At 36.9% G+C, this 7,950-nt stretch overlaps 1 long non-coding RNA gene and 2 pseudogenes across 1 annotated transcript; 2 read left to right on the plus strand and 1 right to left on the minus strand.

Moving 5' to 3' along the window:
- Positions 1–927: 927 nt before the first annotated feature.
- Positions 928–2,113, plus strand: LOC104226749 (uncharacterized). The gene is made up of 2 exons (XR_710912.2): positions 928–1,423; positions 1,544–2,113. It is a non-coding gene; the product is annotated as an uncharacterized lncRNA (long non-coding RNA).
- A 1,360-nt stretch (positions 2,114–3,473) lies between these two features.
- On the plus strand, positions 3,474–4,824 carry LOC138881684 (uncharacterized mitochondrial protein AtMg00810-like; annotated as a pseudogene).
- A 501-nt stretch (positions 4,825–5,325) lies between these two features.
- LOC138881685 (protein LYK5-like) lies at positions 5,326–7,040 on the minus strand (annotated as a pseudogene).
- Positions 7,041–7,950: the final 910 nt, after the last annotated feature.

A 7,950-nucleotide genomic window follows, 5' to 3' on the forward strand; every position in this document is an offset into this window, starting at 1 on the left:
GTTAGTTGATTAATTAAGTCGGTTAGTTAGTTGTATATATTGCTAGATACAATAGCTATTTAGGCAGAGCTTCATTTTCTGTAATTGCATGTTGATCAGATTATTCTAGAAGCTGTCGATTTCTCCTTGCTCTATCTTCATTCTTCTTCTGCTCCTCATCTCTTAAATCATGGCTGATAATCGGCCAACTTAACATGGTATCAGAACTAACTAGCTACTAGATTGAGGGATTTTTCACAAAATTGACAGTGAAAAAAGAGGAATTCAGAGATAGTGTAGCAAGCAAACCCTATTTTTCAAATTCAATAGCGATTAAAAAGATAGTTACTGAAAATATGAGTGATACTTCAAGCGGAGTCACTGGCGGTAGCTCGATGGTGATTGACCACAATCACCCTTTATTCCTTGGTGCCGGCGACACTCCTGGCGTCGTTCAAATTGGAATTCAGCTGGTCGGAATGGAGAACTACTCGTTGTGGAGTTGATCCATGAAAGTAGCTTTGCTAGTGAAGAACATGCTATGTTTCATAGATGGCTCAGTGTGACGTGAAGATTATAGAGGAGATCTGGTGAAACAGTGGAATCGCTGTAATGCAATGGTGATTTCTGGCTTACGAGCAATGTAAGTGCAAATTTACTCAGTGGAATTCTCTATAGTTCAAATGCATTTCATGTCTGGAATGATCTTCAGGAAAGATTTGACAAAGTTAACTTGACAAGAATCTATCATTTGCTTCGAGCAATTTGTACACTAAAACAAGGTGTTTCACCTATTTCTGTCTACTACTCAAAGATAAAAGACCTTTGGGATGAAATGGATTCAATTATTCCTTTTACTTCTTATAATTGTGATGAATCTAAGGAGTATGTGGTTCATCTCTGAAACCAGGGGTTACTACAGTTCCTAGTGGGACTTAATGACTCATATAGCCAAGTAAGGAGTCAAACATGATGATACCAACTCCTAGTGTAAATCAAGCATATGCTACGTTTGTGCACGATGAGAGTCAGAAAGAAACTTATGGAATGCTAAATTTAAGGGGAAATGGTACTGAACCAACAGCCTTATTCACAACAAAATGAGGCACATGAATGGGACAGGGGAATAGAAAAAATTACAATATGTACTTTGACTATTGTAACATGAAAGGACACAATAGTGACAATTGCTTCAAGCTGATGAAATGTGAGGTTTGTCAGATCAAAGGTCAGACGAAAGAGAACTGCTATAAGGTGATAGGATATCGAGTTGATTTCAAAGGAAAAAAGGTCAACTTGGTGAATGTAGGGGGAGATTATGGTTAGCAGTCAGTTGGTCACATGAATACACTAGTAGCATCATTCTTCACTAAGGAACAATACAGTCAAATCTTGACCATGTTAAAGAAGGCAAACATATCTGATGCAAGTGTAAGCTTAGCAGGTAAACCTTTATTTTTTACATTAACTAACTTGAAATGGATTGTGGATTTTGGGGAAACTAACCACATGGTTGGTGAAAAATCCATGTTGAACACTGATGTATCAGTTACTAATTATGCAGTTGCAAATTCTGGCATAGGTGAAACTTTCAATTGGTGATTCAGCAGGTGTCTCAAATTAGAAATTGCTCATTGACAGAAGGTGAAGTCCTCAAAGATGTGTTGTGTGTGCCAGCTTTTAAGTTCAATTTCATATTTGTATCAAAAAGTGATAAGAGATCTGAATTGTTACATCATATTCTTTCCTAGTTTTTATGTGTTTCAGGATCTCTTCACTGGGAGGGTAAAGGATATTGGTAGAGAGGTAGATGGGCTATACGTTCTGTGTTAACAAAATACAACAGTCCAATTTGAAAATATGAAGTCTATGACAGCAATAAGCAGTGTACCTACATAACTCTGGCACAAGAGAATGGGTCATGTTCCCATGTCTGTTCTTAGGAAGTTCACTACTTTTCAGAATAGTGATAAGTTTTGTATTACTCATTGTGAAGTATGTTCTTTAGCAAGACAAACAAAAGTTCCATTCCCAATTAGTAGTAGCAAGGCAGATAGCATGTTTGCTCTCTTACATGTGGATGTATAAGGCTCTTATAAGGTGCCAACACATAATGGAATGGGGTATTTTCTTATATTGGTTGATGACTACTCTAGATGGACTTGGGTTCATTTTCTGCACCTTAAATCTAATGTTGTGGTTTTATTGAAGGATTTTATTGTGATGGTGGCTACTTAATTTGGTCAGAAAATTAAGGTGTTTAGATCTGACAATGGTCCAGAATTCTTCCACTCCAATTGTAGTAATTTGTTCAAAACCAATATAATTGTTCATCAAAGCTCTTGCACTTACACTCCACAACAAAATGGAGTGGTCGAGCGATGGCACAAATATATATTAGAAATAGCTAGAGCAATAAGAATTCAGGGACACTTACCTATCAGATTTTGGGGTCAATGCATCATTGGGGCTGTGTAGATTGTTAATAGGTTGTCATCTGTAGTACTGGACAACAAGTCTTCTTATGATATTGTATATGGGAAAGAACCTTCTTTGCAGCACATGAGAGTTATAGGATATCTCTGGTATGCCACAAATGTCAGAAAGAAGGATAAATTTTCCCTAAGGGCAATCAAATTTATTTTACTAGGATATTGTGCAAATCAAAAGAGGTATAAGCAGTATGATATAGCTAACAAATCTATTTTTGTTAGTAGAGATGTCACATTTCATGAGGACATATACCCTTTCCAATATCTGAGTCCTCCTATTAATTTGCTTGATAGTTCTCTGCATCACATACCTACACTAACCCCTATAGAAATTGTTCCTTCCAGCCCAGACGACTTGTTATTTAATTTAGGAAAACAATCACATGTACTGAGGGAACCTGAGATGGAGGTAGACAGGTTCATCATTGATCCCATTGAGCAATAAGTGCAACCTCAGGATGTCTTGCCCAGGGCAGACTCTCTTTCACCAACTCAAGATACACATGTTCAGTCTTCAACTTTCATTTCTCAGGAGCAACTTGTTAATAAGGAGCCCATACAGAATGCAGTCAGGCAATCATGGAGAGTCAGTAAGCCTCCCATCTGGCTCAAGGACTATGTAACTCAAGGCAAGGTAAAGACAGTGGCACACATGCCTTTATCCTATTAGTAGTGGTCAGCTATGATCATCTGTCCAAGCCTTATCAGAACTTTGTGGCCTATGTCTCAAGCATCATTGAGCCCAGATCATATCAGGAGGCTGCCAAAGATAGCAAGTGGCTTGAGGCAATGAAAGCTGAGATATGGCCATTAGAATAAAATAAGACATGGGAAGTTGTAGCACTACCTAAAGGGTAGAAGATCATATGATGTAAATGGATATACAAGATCAAGTATAAGGCAAATGGTGAAGTAGAAAGATTTAAAGAAAGGCTAGTGGCCAAGGGCTACAATCAAAAGGATGGAATTAATTGTCAAGAAACTTTCTCTCATGTTGTTAAAATGGTCATTATTAGAGGAGTTGTTTCTTTAACTGCATCTAAAGGTTGGACCTTACATCAAATGGATGTTTATAATGCTTTCTTGCAAGGTGATTTACGTGAGGAGGTGTACATGGATCTTCCTCAAGGTTTCAGTTCTGAGGCTGGTAAACATAAAGTTTGCAGGTTACGCAAGTCCCTCTATGGGCTTAAACAAGCATCCAAGCAATGGAACATCAAGTTGATCTCAGCATTGACTGGTTTTGGTTATACAGAGAGTCATTTGGACTATTCTTTACTCACCAAAAAATCAGTCAGCAAGTTGGTAGTGATTCTCCTTTATGTTGATGATCTATTAATTACTGGAAATGATCTTGAGCTAATCAATGTCACAAAGGCTGTTCTGCAGAACAATTTCAAGATCAAGGATCTAGGTGAATTTAGATATTTTTTTGGGGATAGAATTTTCCAGAAGTAATGAAGGTATTCTGATGCACCAACACAAATATTCTCTGGAATTAATCTCAGACATGGGGTTAGTAGGTTCTCGATCAATTGGTGCACCGGTGGAGTTGAACCAGAAGCTTACCAATAGTGAATTCGATGCTCATGTTGGCTCATCCTCTGATCGACCACTAGAGGATCCTAGCAGCTATCAAAGATTTATAGGTACACTACTTTACTTGACCATTACTAGGCCAGACATTGCTTTTGTTGTGCAATGTCTGAGCCAATTTATGCATGCTCCTAAAGACTCTCACACGGAAGCAGCAATTAGGGTAGTGAGATATGTCAAACAGGCCCCTAGCCTTGGTATCCTCATGTCATCTCACAGCTCTCCTACACTTCAGGCCTTTTGTGATGCATATTGGGCCTCCTGTCCCAATACCAGAAAGTCAGTAACTAGATACTTGATCAAATTTGGAGACTCTCTCATTTCTTGGAGGACCAAGAAGCAGGCAACCATTTCTAGAAGCTCAGCCGAAGCTGAATACGGGAGTCTTGCAACCACTGTTGCAGAGATTGTTTGGCTCATAGGTGTATACAAAGAACTGGGAGTTTCCTTACATCTGCCTATTCCAATGCGTAGTGACAGCAAGTCTGTCACACAGATTGCTACTAATCCTGTGTTCCACGACTGGACTAAGCATATCTATATTGATTGTCACTTCATTCAGGAGAAGACTCATCAAGGTATGGTGGACACCCTCTATGTGCCATCATAAAAACAACAGGCTGACATCTTGACTAAGGGCTTTCCTATTGCTCAACACTGTTATCTTCTATCCAAGTTAGGAATAAAGAATATCTTCATCTCTCCTAGCTTGAGGAAGGGTGTAAAAGAATTATATAGATGCACTACAGTGCACTAATGCTGAGTTGGACACTAGATGGGGATAGTTATACATTGTAGCTAGTTAGTTGATTAATTAAATCGGTTAGTTAGTTGTAAATATTGCTAGTTATAGTAGCTATTTAGGAAGAGCTTCATTTTCTGTAATTGCATGTTGAAAAACAAGAATAATTCAACAAATACTATAAAGATGATCAATGAATATATAATCAGTACTGGACCTTAGTGATGGAAAGGAAGTAGGATTCATTAAAAAGAATACAAATTGAAAGCAAGAATTCATAAATCAAGTGAAAATGTAACTACAAAGAGACATTAATATGTGACTGAGGCAAGTACAATTAATTGATGATAACTAACATTGCATAATGAATGGAATATGTTTCTGAAACCATACCATTCTGGAAACAACAACAACATATCCAATCTATTTCCACATGCGGGGTTCGGAGGAAGATAGTGTATACATAAACCTTACACCTACCTTGTGAAGGCCTTATCGACCCTCGGCTAAAGAAAGTCATACTATTCTAGAAAGAATTTTAATTATATCATTCATAGATGACCTATGAAGAGGATCATCTTCAATACAAGCTTTAGCTAAAACAACTAAACATAATGCTTCTGCTAAAGGGTAATCCATAAGGTTTGGATCAATAAAAAATTTCAATTGTTCAAAGCATCCTCCTTCATTAGCTCCCCCTCTCAAAAATGTAATTGAATCCCTAAAAAGGCTTCCATCTACATCTTCTTTTCCTTATATGAGCTCGAGTAATACTACCCCAAATGCAAAAATGTACATTTTTCAGACACTAAGCCATGTACTAGATACACAGGGGCAATCCAGCCCCCGAGACATCCAATACTTCCAATTTCCTTCGTCGTTCCAATGATAGCTTTTGCTTAAAAAATAGCTAATTTTGCCATCCAATTCGAAGTCAAGAAGATTTTTTTGCTAATTATGTTCATGTGTGTATTCGGTGGAATACTGCAAAAGTGCAAGTAATGTAGCCCCGTGGCAATGTCAAAGGCAATTTGAGTTCTTCTATTCCAACTAAGAGAAGCTAAGGAGTTTGACAAACAATCCCTTAATGTTCCATTTGATGGATATTCAAACACAAGATAGGATCCTGAAATGTCATCCTCACCATAACAAACACCTCGAAGCTTAACAATATTAACATGATTGATTCTTGAGTGTACATCAATTACTTGTTTTATCTTAGTTCCTTCACTAAAATTATCTGTCGCTCTTTTCAATTCATCTATGTTGTACTCCCCCAAAGAGTACTTTATTCCTGCAAGTAAATCAGGTGATACGCATAAATTTGTAGAACTTCTAGTAGTCATTGGAGGGGAATTTCTTGGTGTTGAACCTGAAGTAACAGAGCTTTTATGTATCGAAGAACGATTTTTCTCTGCCTTGAATTTCCTTATGGCCCTTATATTTAAACCACAAGCAGCTAAAGTTGCAGCAAACAGAAAAAAAACCAACAACTAAAACAACAATGTAGAGTTTCCTTAGTTTCAGGATTTTGGATGATTTTTCTATTATTTGTGTTGGTAAAAAAACCAGGAGTAGGTTGGTCAGAATCATGAATTATAAAATTAATAGATGGTCCTCCTTTTAAGGGAACTAAAAATTTTGTATTTGAAACTGCACTGAGATTAAAACATAAATGGTTAGCACCCCATATATCTACAACAAAAATATTGAATTTTTCACTTACTTTTTCTGTATCATCTCCTGAAATAAAAGGGTATGTGACAAGGTACTTTAATCCAACATCAAAAACTTTATCAGGACATTCACATTTCAAAGGCACAAGCAACTCTGTACCAGCTCTAATATCATAATTGACTTTAGAAATATTGTTTTTTGGAAATATTTTCATCCAAAAGTGTAATAGACTTAACTAAACCTTTAAAAATTCCACAAGCAACGTCATTGAATTTTGTATTTGTAGGTGCATGGTAGCTAATATTAGCTTGAAAGGATTCACCTAAACAAGAACATTGAATTGGAACAATTACCTCTCTACCAATTTTAAGAATCTGCGACGACGAAGTGGCGTTGTTTAATGTGAGAAGTCTATCAGGAGCAAAACCAAACAAGTAATAAACATCAAAGATTGTTGTGAAATCTTGGTTAGCTCTGTAGATCAAGAATGTTTGACAAGAATCCTTTGTAGAAGTATAGGTATATACTTGTTTACCCTCAAAATTGGATAACATATGAATTTATACGCGATTTTAAGGATACGTGATCTAACTTGATAGAAATTGAGAAAATCAAATTAATATTGAAATTAATGATAGAAAAGTAAATGCAAGCCACAAAAGTTGGGCAATCTTGGCAGTGAAGGTTGGTCACCCTCGGGTCAAAAGTACCTTAATCGATGCCCGAATAGAAAGATAAGATAATAAGAACTAATAACAATAGTATATTGCTTTTGGATGCATATTACAATGTGTGTTATAAATAATTAGATCCCCTTTATATAGTAAGGGAGTCCTAATTTGGATACAATGATATAAAAGGTAAGGAATCTTATGATTTGCTAATTAATCAGTTTCTCATTGATACATGCCGAGATTCCCGCCGTGATATCCGACCGGTTGCGGATATTTCAACCTTTCATTTTGGTCCGATAATGTTTTCTTGAGCTTATTCGGAGTCAGGATTGGTTTCGGAGTTACGGGCTCGATGATCTTTGAAGACGTATGTTTTAACTTCGTACCTTAGTTCGATGGAATCTGGGGTCAATCTTCAATCCATCACGTTTCAGTCCCGATCTTGTCACGCTATAGATAAACCCGGTATCGACCTTATACAGATAGTCCCCTCATTTTTCGGAGAGTAAACAACGAGAAATGATATGAGCCCTCGATCTTTGTCTCGATACTTCGCGCCAGAAATGACAAAACTTACGAAACGTCTCGTCAGTCACGTATTAATAGCATTAAATGTGCGTCAGTTGCTGGCCGACCATTACAGGTTTTGAACCATCGTTTGCAAACTATAAATACCTCCTCATTATCTCATTTAAACTTTACTTCAAAACCTCTGCCCTCGTACATTAGAAATTTCTATATCCCCAAATATCAATTTTCTGATTACTCTAAAATCTCTTTATAAGAACTT

The sequence above is a fragment of the Nicotiana sylvestris genome, chromosome 11, assembly GCF_000393655.2.
Source record: "Nicotiana sylvestris chromosome 11, ASM39365v2, whole genome shotgun sequence".
NCBI lineage: Eukaryota > Viridiplantae > Streptophyta > Magnoliopsida > Solanales > Solanaceae > Nicotiana > Nicotiana sylvestris.